General features: G+C 45.7%; 2 protein-coding genes across 4 annotated transcripts in view; both read right to left on the reverse strand.

Moving 5' to 3' along the window:
- Positions 1-15,843, reverse strand: part of LOC134492100 (zinc finger protein 271-like) — a 226,221-nt gene that overhangs the window by 194,107 nt on the left and 16,271 nt on the right. The window lies entirely within an intron of this gene.
- Positions 1-15,843, reverse strand: part of LOC134492118 (zinc finger protein OZF-like) — a 161,160-nt gene that overhangs the window by 12,772 nt on the left and 132,545 nt on the right. The window lies entirely within an intron of this gene.

Consider the following 15,843-nt stretch of genomic DNA (forward strand, 5'->3'; position numbering starts at 1 on the left):
AGAGAGGCAATGACTCAGAGAAGGGGGGGCACCCCTTTGCTCTCACAGCTCCACTCTGCTCTGCCCCTGGCATTCCAGTTTTAGAAAAGTATGTGTGTTTTTATAAATTTTATATGGATTAAATTTTAATCCCTCCTCAACATGGCACATGATGATAAAAACAGGAGAGGGAGAGGAAAAATAAAAAAAAAATAAAAAAATTTGGACAACATATGGTTTTAGTAGAGCTTCCATGGACTGGTATGATCTATCTGAGTTTTGTTTTTGTTTTTTGTTTTAACAATTTTGACTATGGAAACAGTCCAAACACTAGATAAACTCTTATGTCAATGCTTTCTTGTTTTTCTAGTTTTACAAGTTTTGATTTTAGGGAAGTTATTGGGGAATTAAATATTGGCAACTGAAATATAATATTGTTTTTATTAAAAAAAATGAATTGACTTTAAGTCATTATATATATATATTAAAATTAGAGGTTTGGCTGTAAAAGTCTTGACCCAATTTTGGGGGTTTTGAAAGAGACTTGTTGTTTAAGCAATTGGGTCAGCTACTTACTTAGGGTGGCATTTTGCTAGGGCAAGAAAATTAGTTTTATCCAAAGTAGTGCTTAGATATATCCAAAACTACACCTACCAATCTAGTCACATGGGACAAACACTTTAGGGGTTGTGTGTCTAGAATATTTATTTGTCCTGGAATCTTTTTGAAAGCCAAACAGGTGTGTGTGAGAGATGTGTGGTATGCCAAAAGGACAACCCAAAGACCAACCAGGTTCAACTCCAGGGGAACCTCCAAAGGGGGGTGGCCCTGGGGTGAACTGTTTCTTAGAATGGGTGAAAGGCTTTCTTTATAGGCTAAAAAGACACTTGGAGGGGCTAGGACCAAAGGCAGGATTAACATGGACACAGGCCTTTTTAGTGACAATACTAAGTCTCTGGATTGCTCCTAAGAACAGACTAGCAGTCAGTCCATTTGAGATGGGTGACTCTATCTTGGAATTCTTAGTGGAGAAGTAGGAGACATGCATGCCATGGGGAAGAAATTTGTCTGCAAGCATTTGAAACAGTTATCTGCGCAAGTCTTGTCCTTGTCTCCCTATCTACAGGAACACAGAGTCCAACTGTTGGAACAGCAGACGCATCCTTTTAAGTCTGGAAATCGAGTTAAACCAGACGGAGGGGAGTCAGCAACTGAGTTGGGAGAAACCCTAAAGAAGACACTGGTGTTGCCAAATACTGCTGGACACTGGACTGTGCAGAAAAAGAAAAAAAAATGCGCCTAAACTTTTTTTGTCTAATACCTTGTAGTTTTGATGACCATACGGGTCCCTGAACCTGGAAAAGAGAGTCACAGGGTTCAAGGGAAGCTTTGAAGATGCACTCAATTTAGAACAATAGGGAATTTATATTTTCATATGAAAAGGTATTAAGATACAATTCTGAGATCCAGCCTACCTGTAGTATGGAACTATGGTTAATCCACTGGTTTGGATTTGTTAGCCTTATAGGCTGGCGCCTGAGTCACGAGTGGACTGATGAACAACTATTGAAGGAGGGTGAAAAATTTAACACCTTAATAGCTTTAACTCAGAAAATAGCTTGTCAGGCTAAATATCTTAATTGCTGGTTGTGTGGGTTGACAACTCTTCATGGTGGACATGGATTTAGAAAAGGCTAATGGGCTCTTAAAGAGGGCAGTGGCAAAATTGGCTCAGGAGGCGAAATTGAGGTGGCCCCAGGCCTTGCCAATTGCTCTCCTGAGAATAAGTATTCAGACATCCGAAAGACTGGGGCTCTCCCCTTTTGAGATAATATAAAGTCTTACAGGGGAAGAGAAAGCTCCAGCTTTAGGTTTGCCAACCTCAAGAAGCCTTTTGTTTTGTTTTGTTTTGTTTGCTTCCGAAAACAAAGGGGTTGCAAATGGGGTACTAACTCAGAAATTGGGAAATTGAAAACGGCCTGTGGCAAACTTCTCTAAGCAGCTGAAGCACAAGGCTGGCCAGCTTGCTTGTGAGCAGCAGCTAAGTGGCCATTCCATTTACTCTTGCATTTAAAAGGGGTACTTTAAAACCCAGAAGGAATGAGAGATGCACCGGAGGATCATTTGACAGTGAAGTATGTGTAGACGGGGTGGAAGTGCCTAGGGGAGTGCCGGATGAGGTCAGGGCTAGAGGCCAAATTTTGGTGGGATTTGAATCCTTTCTGTTTTGGTGGGTTACAGTCCACGGGGATGTGGATTGGATCAACTACATCTATTGTGGCCAACAGGGGTTCATGAACTGTACCGGAGATGTTGTGAAGGGTATTGCAGAATGGTTGGATGCCACTAGTGGGGTGGCCTGGGAGAGTGGAATGGCATTGGATGTGCTGTTGGTGGAGAAAGGGGGAGTCTGTATGGTGCTGGGGGGGAGCTGTTGTGCCTTTATTCCGGGCAGCACAGCCCCCGATGGAACTGTTGCTCGGGCCTTGCAGGGTCTGGCTGCACTGTCTGGGGAGTTGATACTCAAGGATATCTAGAGGCAAGAAACATTTTACAACAATTCGAGTTACAAATTGAACAAACTGATAAAGATTAAAAGGGGGGAATTGTAAGGTATAGAAAAATACAATTTGTAAATAAGGAAGATCTATATATATATATCCATATAAAGCAATATCATATAGATCTTGGTTGGGGGAGATTTTAAGGTGTAAATACTAATATTAGCTTATAGCAAAGGACCAGGGGAAGTGGCACGTATGCCCAACAGCTGATCCTCTTAGGATTGAAATCTTTAAGAACTCACCACCAGGAACCGGGGAAGTTTTACTGCATCCCACTGCTGGGTCACCCCCGGAAGCTGACCCTCTACGCACTGGAGAAGCTGTGGATAATCGTCACCCTGGTGACTCTGGTGAGGGGAATGAGGGGAATTAAGGGGAACACTTTTTGCATTTCAAATTTTGGTAGATGGGAGTGTGTGGAAAATTTAATCTGTCAAATTGTCGCATTGAAATAGATGAAAGTGGAAAAGTGGTACAAGAAAATCACAGATAGGATGGTGAAACTAGCCCACGTATCTGTACAGACCTGGAAGGGACTGCATTTGGGAGACGTTTTTGGGGAATGGTTCCCAAAGCTACCAGGACTCCAGGCTATCGTAGCCCTAATTGGATTGATCGCTGTGGGGTGTGTGATATTGCCCCGTGCGATCACCAACAGTATCTCACTATTGGCAAAAAGGAGGCTACCTCACAAGTCCTGGCCATGTGGGAATATCAGTCTATCCCCAATGATAACCTTAGTGAAAGTAATCTGCCCTGAAAAGGCTGAATACTTTCAAAGGGGGGAATGAGGTGGAATTGGAATTAGGGTCAAGGAAACAACAAAGAACTAAAGCCCTTTCATCAGGCAATTGTCTATTGCAAGTAAGCTATCTGTTGCAAGTGTGGTATGTGGGAAAGAGCCGAACGGGCAGATAAGAAACAAGAATGTATGTGTATTCTGTAGCAACTAGGTGAGAAAAGATAAGGAACGGGGAGGAAGCTCACCAGCTCCTCCAGGCTTGTTTCACACGGCTTGCTTTTGTAGTTATATCATATATCTCTAAGTTGACACTTAGTCTATGCTGTATAATCACCCAATGGGGGGGTATAAAAGAAGTAGGACCCCGTACCTTCGGGGTTCAGAATTTGAAGCATGAGCTTGTCTGAACCTATGCGCATATTAAACTCTTTTCCTGAATGAAGACCCGAGCGTCCTAGTCTTCATTTCTACAACATAATGAAATTTGTAATAAATAAAATATATAATAAATATGTAATAAGTATGTAATAAAGTAATCAGACAACAAAAGACATTGATTACATGTGAGAATTGAACAATAGAAAACATTGAATCTAGGTAACACTCCACAAGTGGCAAAGTGATTGGTTCTGTTACTCCCTTTCCCATCAGGGTTTGTATCTTTTAAAACTTCCAAGTGTATTCAAGGACTTTCAGAACACACTCCCTATTGTTTAGTTGCTGAAAAGGGAAGTTATCCCATGCCAGAAGAAATGGCCTTGGCCCAGAAGAAAAACATGTTTTGCTGAAGTTAGAAAAGAGGCCCATGTTAGAAATGCCAATATCACCTTTCCTTAAAAGCTAATAATGAGGCCTAAAAATTCTAGGTAATAATTCCCACATTTGGTTCTCAAACTATTTATGGTTTGCTTTTTTTTTTCCTTTTTAATTGTATGGCATAGCAGTTTGGTGTTCACACTGCTTTTTTTTTTGCTGGGAAATCCTTGTGAGGTCCAGGTTAAAATTCTGGGCTAGAAACCAGGAGTCTGCAAGTCCTAGTCCCACCTTAGGCATGAAAGCTGGCTGGCTTGGGCCAGTCATTTTCTCTCAGCCCAACTTGGTGCAACGTAGACTTGCCTCCTAGGGGTGCACCTTGGGCAACTTGCCACGCTAAATAGTCTACACATCTGGCTGCTGGACCTATAGTTTGCTGAACCACCATTATATTTAGCAAGCAAGTGGGCAGTTAACATTTGAAACTGCATAGGGCCTATGGTTGCAGTGCATTGTGGAGCAGATTTAAAAGCATAGTGGCAGCATTGCATGGCAGGCAAATATCGTATTAGACAACATCCAAGTGTAGCAAGAAATACCAAGACTATAATTGCAATCAGGCCAAGCCAAAAATGTTTCACCCAACCCCAATCTGGTAGCCAAGAAGTGAGCCAATCCCAGATGGATTGGGTGTCCTGCTGTTCTTGAAAATGTTCCCTGTCCTTAGTTAAAGAGGCAACTTTATTGATTGATCGAATATAACTTTGTTGTTCTGTAGTCAAGCCTTCACTTCTGTCATGAAACATGCAGCAGGGTTGATTAATATAGACACAAACTCCTCCATGTTCTGCTAATAGCTGATCTTAGGCAAGTCTACTTTGCAGTACTGTATTTTTCAGAGAAAGGTTTTCATCCTGAAGTAGCTTATGGCTTTGTGAGGTTTCATTAATAAAGACTTCAAAAGCTACAGACATGTTTACAACAAATGCATCCAAATTATGAATGTCTTTGTAGTTTCTAGCAACTCCCCCAGCTGGAAATATTGCCCTCCCAATTTGTTTTCCTCTGGGAAATTTTATGCCAGGAGTAATTGGCCTGCTTGTTCTATAGTTATGTCTGAATGACCATTTAATTGCTTCTGGTGAGAGTGGGTGAATTCCTCCTGGCCATAGCCAATAAATGGTACAAATTCCTTGCCAGGACTTTGGTAGAGTTTTAAAATCGTGTATGCCACAAGTCCACCATAAACCTTCAGGTAATCTGATGCCTTCAGTGTTATATACCAGGGCTTGGGCAACCTTCTTCAAAATGGAAGTGCCATTCCGTCTGGCTGTCTGCCCTGTACAGACTTGCATTCCTGCATCCCAAGCTGCTTCGTCATTAACTGGATCAATACAAGTATGACAGAAACACCACTTGTGTAACAGGGCTGTTAACATAAGGGAACAGTTTTCCCACCTTCCCACAGACCAAGATCCATATATTCTTTGAAAACAGAAGGGGGCATTGGAATGTTGCTGTATAGTGTTGAAATGCTGGTTCCTAAATTAGAGGGGCTGGTCAAGTGTAATAATGTGATTCACCCACAAGTCAGTACTGAGGGGTACAGGAAATGGAGGATATCCCTTACCTCCATGGGCAGCCAGAAAGGAGCAAAACCAGCACGCTTTATTTTTCAGGTCGGTATTTTCCAGCACATAGAGTTGAACAAGAGAGTGCTCTTCCAATCTGTCCCTCCCCCATTTGTTGCATAGAAAGTTTGCCAAAGAAGGAAAGCAAAAGCCCAGCAGAAGCCATGGTGGCTTAAAGGAGAAAAGAAAAAAAAAGTCCACACAAAAGAATTCTTTAGGCTAAGTCCAGGAATCCAGCAGTGCTTGAGCAATGGAGGAGCTGGTTCTGCAGAAAGTACTGCTGGCTTTAAGTGGCTGTGGTGAATCCAAGAATTTCTCCCCTCTAGAGGGACAGAGGTCTGGGTAGTCAGCAAAATCAGGAATGGACACTCCCAGATTGGATCGAGAGTCTTGCGATGGAACTTTTAAGCAGCACAAATGCTCCCGACTGGAACGGATGGATCTCGTCACTCAGAGGAACTGTAGCCCCCACCGCCTTCCAGAGCTCTCCGTGCTGCTTCTGTAACGATAGAAACTGTTCAGCAGTTAGTTTATTCCCCCACGCCCGCTAACCATAGATGCATTGAGATGGCAGGAAAGCCCCCACTTTGTGAGTCCTTGGCCTAGAAGAAGCTCCTGGAAGTTTCCACATAGGCTCCAGGAGCAAGCCAGGCTGCAATAGCTTGAGTACCACAATGTCCTTTCAGATGTAGTAGTTGAGCCAGAAGATGAAGAAAAGCACACGGGACAACCGGTTGCCCATTAGGAACCATCCAGAAGGAACCGTTCCAAGAAGCATCATAGAGACATTGCAAGTAGCAGTCCCAGCATCTGAAAGAAACTTCCCATAAGAAATAGCACAGGAACTTGAAACACAGGTGCAAAGACTGAAAGACACAAGGCTGTTGAGCAGCCTTCTGAGCAACCTCTTCAGCAAAGTGTTTGCCTTTAGCAATAAAAGGAGAGGTGCATCCAAAGGTGAAACAACCAGGCCTTTGAGAGCAATCTGGTGGCCTAAGGTGGTGAAGAATCTTCTCAGCTTCCATAAGGCACCTGTAACATGGCAAACACCATAAGTCAGTAAAGACAGTAACAGTTTTGTCTCTGGCAATACAACAAGCTTGAATTAAGGCAGTAAGTTCAGCTGCTTGGGCCCCCAAAGAAGGTGGCAAGGGTTCCACCCAGCAGATGAAAAGAAAATAAATAAATAAAATTGCAGCTCCTGTTAAATGGACTCTGTCAACCAAAAAGGAAGACCCATCCAAAAAGAGTTCAAAGACAGGATTCTATAGGGGCACATTTGTAAGATCGGAGCAAGGTTTCTGTACCAGGTTATGGTCTGCAAACAGTCATGCTGGTAACTTCCTTCATCTGTACTCTCAGGAAGCAGAGTTTCAGGATTAAAAGTTGTACACTGCTTCAAAGTCACATCTGGAGTAGCTAGGAGGTCTGCTTCATAAGCGGCTAAATGCTGATGTGCAAAGGCGTGAGCTGAGCAATCTCATGAGGAACAGAAAACAGTTAATCGAAAGCCCATAACCGAGTCTTTTGATATTTGAACAGGTAGGTCCGTAGCAGCCAACGCCCTTAGGCATCTGACTGCACCACGAGCAACAGGGTCCAGCTATACAGAACAGGGGGCTACAGGCCCCTCTTTGGTAGTCAGAATCACAAAGGAAAAAGTTTAGTCCGTCTGTCAAACGCTGGAATCCAGGGCTTCCAGAACCCGAGAGTTCCAAGGAAGGCTCTCACCTGGCACTTGATAGAAGGCAGAGGCAATTCAAGAAGAGCATCCACTCTGGCAGGGAAAAGTTATCATGTGCCAGGATGTATAATGTAGTCCATGTAAGCCACTATAGGCAAACAAAACGAGCTTGGCTGGTGAAGCCTTGTGACCCCATTCTGCGGAGCTAAAGAGTCAAGCCTTTGGGTCTCTGTGGCAGGCTTCGGCAGGTTTCGAAAATTAACATCCATAGAGGACCAGCCCCAGAGTGATTCAGGAACATCTGCAAGCTGAGGAGGTAATCGAAAAGGCTCTACTGGCGATATAAACATAAGAGATAATCCAGATGGTAAGGAAAAGTTTAGACCACCTAGAATACAGTGGATGGTGGCTCTTTTTTATTTTTATTTTTTTACAAACTTGTCAGGTAAAAGAAAGGCATACTTTAAAAACAATGTACCAATAGTTGTTGTTAATGCACAGATTTCTCAACATCAAATCCTTTTCCCCCCATTCCAATTACTCTTCCTAATCTCTGCAATTCATAATCAGCTTTCCCCTGGTGCACAGTCAACAAAGAACAAGAAGCTCTGCATCAAGCAAACACCTGCAATTTTTTCCCTTCAGTTTGTAATATAGCATAAGGCTCACCTCTATCAGAATGTTCAATAGGAAAAACTGCAGCTTCATTAACCATTTCCTTCCCTTCCCATAAACTCATCTGATGCAGCAAGAAACTCCTGCATTGGAGGCAGTGGTGGTGGTGAAGAAGTGAAATTCCAGTTGGAGCTGCTGTGTTGCGGCAGAAGTTAGATGGAAATGGTCCCTGGGGATAAGTTCCAGTAGCCTCCTTTTTTTTTTTTAATGTAGACTGGAAAGAACTATAGCCATTGGAAAGAAAGTTGTAATTCAACAAAAATCAACTTTTTAGTCCCAAAAATGCAAGGATAAGTCAATCTCAATCTTATATGGTTTGCACTCTGCGCGTGTAGAGACACTCAATGAAATCTTGGTGCAAACTCAAAGGATTGTATTTGATGTGTGTGAAAGTATTGCAAAAAAAAAATCCTAAAAGTGGGGGGGAGAAAAGGGAGGGGTGGCGGTTATCATCCGAGACTCTGTAGTGGCCTTCAGGGGCACTGCTCCACAAGTGGCTGCGAGACCCTGTTTTTCAAGTTGGGCTCCTGAGAACAGTTGGGAGTGTTGCTACTGTACCAGCCTCCCTGCTGCATAGCAGCCGGGTCTGGATGGGGAACAACAGGCTTCAACTGAACCCTGGTAAGATGGAGCGGCTGTAGGGGGGGCGCTCCTTGGTATCCGGGAATTTTGGTTCTGGATGGGGTTGCACTGCCCCAGACAGACCCGGTGTGGAACTTGGGGTTCCTACTGGACTCACAACTCCTGCTCGAAGAGTAGGTGGCAGTCGTGGCCAGGAGGGCCTTTGCACAACCTCATGTTGTGCGCCAGTTACACCCTTTCCTGGACCAGGAGGCCCTTCGCACACTCATGCCCATGTCATCTCCCAGATAGACTACTGTAATGTGCTCTACATGAGGCTACCCTTGAAGAGTATCCAGAAGCTACAGCTGGTCCAAAATGCAGCCACATGAGCAACTATTGGTGCCCCTAGATTGGCACATATTACACCACTGCTTTGCGAGCTGCATTGGGGTTCGGTTTGCTTCCGGGTGCAATTCAAGGTGTTGGTTATCACCTTTAAAGCCCTACATGGTATGGGACCAGGGTACCTGAGAGACTGCCTCATCTCCATTACATCTACCCGTCCCGCCCGATCATGCAGAGAGGGCATATTACGGACCCCATCTGTAAGAGAGTTCCATCTGGCAGGGTCCAGGAAGCGGGCCTTCTCTGCAGTGGAACATTCTTCCCCCAGAGATAAGGCAGATTCCATCTCTTGTGGCTTTTCATAAACAACTAAAAACATGGTTTTGCCATCTCGCTTGAGGCAGGAGGGGGACTAATCACTGGAGATTATTAGTGCCCTAAATGGCCTCTCAGATATGTGTGAGTGATTTTCCAACTAGCCTTGGCATCTGGATTTCATATTGTATTTATTTGTATATTATATTTGTATTTATATTTTAATGGTATTTTAATGTTTTATCCTGGTTGTAAACTGCCCAGAGTCCCCCCTTTGGGGGGAGATGGGCAGTGGCAAAATTTGATAAATAAATAAATAAACCTCCCTGCCTGAGCTGCTGGAGGTCATCTCAGGGTTGGCAGTGGAGTTCCCTAGGCTTATGGTTCTGGGGGACTTCAACCTGCCGTCCCTGGGGCATGCCTCGGAGGCAGCTCAGGAGTTCATGGCCACCATAGCAGCCATGGGCCTGTCTCAGATTATTCTGGACCCAACTCAGGACAGTGGCCTCATGCTGGACTTGGTTTTCCTGTCAGAGCAGTGGCAATGTGATCTGAGGGGAGAGTTACATCTGTCCTCATTGTCATGGTCAGATCACACCCTGAGATTCTCTTATGCTGCCCCACTCCACAGTAAGGCAGGACCCATTCGATTGGTCTGCCCCCGGAGACTGATGGACCTGGTGGGGTTACAGAAGAAGCTGGGGATTATACCCAAAGATCTGCTGCACAGTCCAGCAGAGGCCCTGGCCCCAGCCTGGAATAGGGAGGCGGCTGGGGCCTTAGACAGGATAGCACCTGTGTGGCCTCTCTTGCCCCATCGAATCCAACACGCCCTGTGGTTTATAGAGGAGTTGAGGGTTTTGAATAGGGTTAAGAGACGTCTAGAGTGCCACTGGAGGAAGACAAAGACCGAATCTGACCGAACACAAGCTAGAGCTGCTATTAAGGCCTACTTTGTGGCAATAAGAGTGATGAAACATCAATATTTCTCCGCTCTTATTGTGTCTGTGTCATGAGCACCGTTGAGCTGAATGCATCAGCACAACAGCACACATGACAATACCACGGAAACAAGAGTAAGGGATTAAAAGATAAGCAAAGCGACGCACAACAACAGACACAGACCCCGAGGAGAAGGGAACGACCCCGGCCGGAAAAACCAGTCAAGAGAACACAAAGGGGGAAGAAAGAGCGACAAAGACAGGGCGGATCACGAGGCACACCTGAAGCTGTCAGCAGGAACGCAATGGATATCACCCAGCTGACAGCAATCACCGGCCGGAGGAAGAAAACGATTATGAGCGAAGCCCGGGGCACCAGCAGGGGCCCCGCGACCCCTCACCTACCGGCAACAAAGCATACAGGACTTGGAAGGATGACACAACCCAAGGTGGGGGGGGGCGCTGACCGGTGCAGGCTATTTAAACCCCGCACCGGCGCGCTCCCTTCACTCTCAGCTTTTTCTAGCTATGCACTATGCTGAAATAAACCAGAACCTGATCTTCCCTGAATTAGTGTCTGTGTTTTACTCAGTAGTAGGCAGCGCATGACAGTCTGCAGAATGCCTCCCAATGGCCCTGTTTAAGATCACTCAATCCCTTTTGGGGAAGTTGGGCCCAGTGACTCATCTACAGGGCCAAGCAGAGGAGTTTTCTGAGCTTCTACAGGATAAAATCACTCAGATCCATTCCAAGTTGGATTCTAAGCATGAGGCATGGTCTGTGGAGATGCCAAGGGAATGTACTTATCCAGTTATCTGGGAACAGTTTGATCCTGTTGGGCCCAAGGAAGTGGACAGGATCCTCTGGGCTGTAAATGCCACCACTTGTCATCTGGATCCATGCCCCTCCTGGCTGGTGAAGGCAGCCAAGGAGGTGACATGTGGTTGGGTCCAGGCAATGGCTAATAAATCCTTGAGGAAGGGGGTATTCCTGGCTGCCTTTAAGGAGGTGCTGGTGTACTCCCTCCTCAAGGCTGAAAGCTGGGAACAAGACTGGACTGCACTGGAGAGTCTAGGCAAGGCTTGAATCTGGGAGCGCATCTGAATCGTGCTGGAGCGATGTGATGAGGCTTGGAGCTGGACGCGAGGCTGTGCTCAGCAAGGACGGCAAGGAGAAGCTCGACTGGAGCGGCTTGTGAAGAAGATGGTTCTGTGGTGGTAGAAGATGCTGGCACTGGTTCCTCTCTGGCTACAGGCAAGGCATCCAACAGAGGTAATGGCTGTTCCGCAGATGCTGTGAGCTCAAAGGATGGGTTGTCTTCGGCCGCTTGCTCCTCGTGCGCTAGCCTTTTAAAGTGATCCCTTCCACGCCTTTTCTCTCCTGCAGCCAATTGAGCTGCCTTCTGATTTGCACGTTTCTCAGCTCTCCTGTCTCGAGTGCTGATTGGAGAATTCAAATCCCCCTCTAGAGTTTGTCCAGTCTCCTGCTCTGGTTTGCAAATTTGCAAATTTTCCCGCTCTGCTGAGTCACTTCCTGGTTCAACTTCTCCAAATCTCTCCTGCTGAGTTTCATTTTCCCCTTCTGACTCTGTATAAGTTTGGTTTTCGGAGTCAGAAGTGGGCTCAAGCCTAACAAGAAGGGCCTTTGCACAACTTTGTGTTGTGTGCCAGTTACGCCCCTTCCTGGATCAAGATGCCCTCTGAACAGTCACTCATGCCCTGGTCATCTCCCACATAGACTACTGCAATGCACTCCACATGGGCCTACTCTTGAAGAATATCCAGAAGCTACAGCTGGGACGCGGTGGCGCTGCGGGTTAAACCGCTGAGCTGCCGATCGGAAGGTCGGCGGTTCGAAACCGCGCGGCGGGGTGAGCTCCCGTTGCTCGTCCCAGCTCCTGCTCACCAAGCAGTTCGAAAACATGCAAATGTGAGTAGATGAATTGGTACCGCTTCGGCGGGAAGGTAACGGCGTTCCGAGTCGTCATGCTGGCCACATGACCCGGAAGTGTCTATGACAACGCCGGCTCCAAGGCTTAGAAACGGAGATGAGCACCGCCCCCTAGAGTCGGATTCGACTGGACTTTACGTCAAGGGAAACCTTTACCTTTACCTTACAGCTGGTCCAGAATGCGGCTGCGTGGGCAATTCTTGGTGCCCCAAGATCAGTGCATGTAACACCTTAGCTGCACAAGCTGCTTTGGGTACCAGTCTGCTTCTGGGTCCAATTCAAGGTGTCGGTTATCACCTTTAAAGCCCTACATGGTATGGGTCCAGGCTACCTGAGGGACCATCTCATCCCCATGACATCAACCCGTCCCACATGATCCTGCAGAGAGGGCATGCTATGGACCCCTTCTGTAAGAGAATTTTGGTTGGTGGGGTCCAGGAAGTGGGCCTTCTCTGCAGTGGCTCCCGCACTCTGAAACACTCTGCCCGTGGAGGTGAGGCAAACCCCTTCGCTCCTGGCCTTCCAGAGGAACCTGAAGACTTGGCTCTGCCGTCTCGCCTGGGGTGGGAAGAAGTTCTTCCTTGGGGTGACAGGCGCCTTAGAGCTATCCTCACTAAATTAGATCTTTTATGGCCGCTTGGATTTTATATTTATATTTATCTTATATTTATATTTGGTAATTTGTATTTATATTTTTATATTTTTATTGTTTTAATGCTAGTGTTATTGTAAACCACCTGGAGTCCCTCTTCTTGGGGGAGATGGGTGGTGGCAAAATTGAATTATAAATAAATTAATGAAAAACTGTTCCATAAAAGTTTAATACCAAGGGTTTTCCCTTCTCATGCTCCTAGTTATAGAGGTCCTGAGTTAAAAACAAAGAAAAATCATTCCTTGGCCTATGATAGAGTGAAAAAAAAAAGGATGAAGTTTCAAATGAACATTTTGCCGCCTTGGTTGTCCAGTTTTCAAAAAGGGCCTTGCATTTGGCCTCCCTGAGGTGGATTTGCTTAGCTGGCAGTGAAAAACGTGGTCTCTCGGTCCTATCTCATTCGCATGGATCCCACCTGGCCCATGGAGTCCTGGCGGATCTGGTTACCACTTTCCCCCCCTGTGCATAGAGAAAAACTCCCTGTTCCTCTGCACAGAGATGAGGAAAGTGGAAGGGAAATTCTGGTCTGGATTTCCCTGAGGAATGGGCTTCAAGTCAGGATCAGTTTCCAAGGAGAGTTTTATGGTGGTGACAATTGCTAGAGAGAAAGAAGAAATATGTGTTGGAAGTGTGAACAACAAGAGGGGACCTTTTATCACCTTTGGTGGACATACAAAAAAGCTAAGAAATTTAGGATCAAATATTTTATAGTTTAATTCAGAAGATTTTAAAGATTAATACACAATCGAAACCAGAGACTTTTCTTTTAGGATTGATGGACAAACAGTTAGAAAGAACTCGTGGTAGATGGTACCAGCAGTGAGGCTTTTATATGCCCAGAGGTGGAAAGACTGAACATGACCTACAATGTCAGAATGGTAAAGTTGATGGCAGGGATGAGCACAAATAATTTAGTAGTTTACGGTTGTTCCCCCTTCCAGCCTACTTCACAGGGTTGTTGTGAAGATAAGCTGGAGAAGAATCCCGTAAGCACCTTCGAATCAAGGGTGGGATTAATACACTCACACACCCCGTACAAAAGCAGCGTATTGAAGACAACCACTTCCCCCATGATGGTCCCCGCTGGAGATGGAAAATACTAGATCCAGTCCTCTGGGAAGAGCTAAGCGCCGTACATAGCAGCACAAAGCGGTTGGTTGTCAGCACCCACCAGAGACTGGGGGGAAATGGTTGCAGCAACGTTTATTTCTTAAACCTTTTGGCCTAGGGTCTGCCTTCTGCACTGATTTTTTTCCTCCCCGCGGTTCACTCGGATTGCAATGAGGAGCAAGAACTGCATTTTCTCCTGCGGACCAGCCTCAAATCCCCACTCTGCCAGGTTGCTCTAGCTCAGTGTTTCTCAACCTCAGCAACTTTTAAGATGTGTGGACTTCAACTTTTAAATTAAATTACATTAAATTGAAGTTCTGCTCCTAAATAACCTGTTTCTCGGGCTTTTTTTTCTACAGACTGCCATTTCATTAACAAAAGCTTTACTCTGTTCTGATTCCCATAGCCATTTAAAAGAAGCAGAACTTGTACTTGTCATATGGTTGTGATTTGTAAGTCTTTTTGATTTTGCGGGAGCCACCGCTGCATTTGTCCGGTGCTTGCCGCATACGAGGCACAACGGAATAGGACAACTTGGATCACCAGTGCGTGTAAAACCCACGGGTGAATAGCTCCCATTGTAAAGACGGACTTTTTTTGAGTCTGTTGTACCAGTGCAGAGAAATGCCTGAGAAGATTTAAATTCTTCAATATCATTATCACCATTAAACTTATCAGTATTGTCTCTTCTACAACCCTCCTCTCAGACACCTCCTCTTCAAAAATCACCAGCTTGGACCCTCAGACATGACCAAATGTGTATTTAAAATAACAGGATAAAATAATTACAGGAAGTCCCTACTTAAGAACCATTCGTTTAGTGTCGCTTCAGACTTCGACAATGCCTTTTCTCCTGAGTTCAGTATTGCTGGGAGCGGACCAGTTTATTTTTTCAGCCTCGTGTCGCTAGGTGGCGGTCTAAGAATAAGCAATCCTCGCGCCTAGAAAGCTGTCAATCCAGTAGTGGCATCTGTGGTTGCTGAGGACCGATATCCGACGGGAGGGGGAGGAGGGGGGGGAGCTGAAACAATAGAGTACTGGTTTTCTAGAGGGGATGTCGGAGGAGAGGAGGAAAGGCAGGGGAATTTCCTCTTCCGGCTCCCGCCTGGGAGGAGAGTGGCGTGGAGGAATGCTCTGGCGTTCCCGGGTCGGAGCAGCCGCCGTCGGAAGGTAAGTGGAGGACAGGAGGGAGGAGTGGCCGGGAGCGAGCGGGGTTGCCTCGTTTCCTCCGTGGGGGAGAATCAGATACGCAGCCCTGCTGCAAAATGCCAGCTGGGTGTGTTCCTCTATTTCTCTCTGTCTGCATATATCTGTGGATGTGTAGAATCCATCCCCAGCATTTCCAGATATCCTTGATGATAACCCATTGCAGTGCTAAGAATCTGTGATTGACCCAAGCCAGCAAGTGTTCAGGATGTGAACTTGGATCTTGCTAGTCTTCTGTGTGTCAAATGTGAATGTTAGAGGTTAATCTAGCCTTTCGGCACTTTTCCTTTTTCATTGTAATGTATGCTTTTTGTTGTTGTTTGCACATGTTGTGCAGCCATTTTATAGGTGGTAATTAAACTAACACTTGTGTTTGAATCTCATAGAAAAAAAGGATGCCAAGAAGAGCCTTCTAGGCAGCTGAGAATAACAAGCAGCATTAAAAAGGAAAGCAAATCAAGGCAGCAATCAAACCTTTTCCACTTTCTCCAGAGAACCTCAACTCTACTTCCCCAAGCAGGTGACAGACGAGGGAGAGAAAAGCAGGTAGAGAGCTTTGTGCTGGAAAAAATTGATTATGTGGAACTCAAATATTACGTGAACAGATCAAGGGGGATGATTTCCAAATTCAGAAAAAGAGGGAAATACCTGGAAGTCAGTGGGGAGGAAGAGGCCACTTGGATAGCCATGTAGGCAGACAGTAACGCAAGCCTCACCGTGTGAGGAAGGAAA

The sequence above is a fragment of the Candoia aspera genome, chromosome 2 (genome assembly GCF_035149785.1).
Source record: "Candoia aspera isolate rCanAsp1 chromosome 2, rCanAsp1.hap2, whole genome shotgun sequence".
Taxonomy (NCBI): domain Eukaryota; kingdom Metazoa; phylum Chordata; class Lepidosauria; order Squamata; family Boidae; genus Candoia; species Candoia aspera.